The following is a 1,461-nucleotide window of genomic DNA, read 5'->3' as shown; positions in this document are numbered from 1 at the left end:
GGTCGTTGTGGGTGTGTGAGGGTGCATGGGTGGGTGGGTGATGTCATTGTTGAGGCTTGTGGTCTCCATTTGTGACCTCATAGGCCACTTTTACCCCCTCATCTCCATTCCCTCATCACCGCTCTCTGCCCTCTATGACCCCACAGGCTGATCTATCCACCTACTTCACCCCAACATCTCTCCTTTGTGATCTCTTTCTCTCACATTGACAAGAACTGATGCTAATAATGCTAATTTGAGTCTATGGTAATAAACTTGAGTCTGTAAGGATGTTTGTACAGGACACATACTACTAATTCAGTGGTTCAGTTGTGCATTTAGGTGTGTATGTGTGTGTGAAGATGAATGTGTGTGTATGTGTGTGTGTGTGTATGTGTGTGTGTGTGTGTGTGTGTGTGTGTGTGTGTGTGTGTGTGTGTGTGTGTGTGTGAGTGTGTGAGTGTGTGAGTGTGTGAGTGTGCGTGTGTGTACTGAGATGTGCAGTGACCTGGGAAACATCCTGAGACGATACCCTTAAATTTGTACTCACTGAAGTCCTCCCTCTTATCTGAGCAGCAGCCTCCTGTCACTCACCTGTCAGTGCAGTCTGCCCGGGTGTCAGGGATCTCTCTGCTTCTTCTACGCGCCGGAGGAATGCAGGGGCTCCCACACTGAAAACAAGCAAACAAGAGTCAAGAGAAACTTCGTTTACGGCTCTGCCCAGAGGAAGAAATAAGAGCTAAGGCATTCATTTGTTTATTTGTTCCTTTTCTGCCACCCCCTTTGCCTCTCTCTCTCTCTCTCTCTCTCTCGCTCTCTCTCCATTTTTTTCCTCCTTCCCTCTGTCAGCTGGTGAGGATTGCTGCCAGTATTTGATTTCTTTTTGCACTGGGCTTCAGTCTGCTGCCTTCAGATTACAGCAGAGAGAGAGAGGGAAAGAGAACGAGAGCGAGGGAGAGAGCAAAATGGGAGCCGAAGGGCTAGACACATTCACAATATGTCATCGAAGGATGTTTTTCTCTCTTCCTTTCCTTACTTTTCGTTCAGAGCAGACCCTGAGAAGCATACTGATGTCATGCATTTGAGAGCAGTATTTGGACACAGGAAAATGACTTACTAGCTGTGTTTGTCTCCTCGCTCTGCCTCCCCCTCCCCTCTCTCCCTCTCTCTTTTCCTGTTTCTCTCTGTCTTTCTGTGCAGGCCCCACTTTTGTGCTGCCAGTTCCCACTAGGCAAAGGACTGCTGAGGGAAGCCAGGCCCAATTACCAGAGCAAGGGGTGGGTGGCAGGGGGGTGGGATGACTGTGAGAGGCTGTGTGGCACAACAACCCAGCCCCTTCCCCTCCTCCATCCCCCCACCACATAGCAGACAAATAAGCCAACATCTCTGGTCCTCAGAGGGCACCCCTCATGCAGAAAGGGGTTGGGAGTAGGGGTGGGGGTGTTGGGGGCAACATGGGCTGGTGGAGTGAGGAGGGCAGTA

The 1,461-nt window shown here is 50.3% G+C and overlaps 1 protein-coding gene across 1 annotated transcript in view; it reads right to left on the bottom strand.

Moving 5' to 3' along the window:
- LOC308377285 (extracellular sulfatase Sulf-2-like) overlaps positions 1–1,171 on the bottom strand; it is a 139,436-nt gene extending 138,265 nt beyond the window's left edge. The window contains exons 1-2 of the mRNA XM_080853868.1: positions 1,097–1,171; positions 574–650 (exon numbers count right to left, since the gene is read on the bottom strand). The gene's annotated coding sequence lies outside the window, so the exon portion shown is untranslated. The remainder of the gene's footprint in view (positions 1–573; positions 651–1,096) is intronic.
- Between the last annotated feature and the right edge of the window lie 290 nt (positions 1,172–1,461).

Source organism: Sprattus sprattus (genome assembly GCF_963457725.1).
Source record: "Sprattus sprattus genome assembly, chromosome: 16".
NCBI classification, from domain to species: domain Eukaryota; kingdom Metazoa; phylum Chordata; class Actinopteri; order Clupeiformes; family Clupeidae; genus Sprattus; species Sprattus sprattus.
This window is presented reverse-complemented; position numbering and strand designations above follow the sequence as displayed.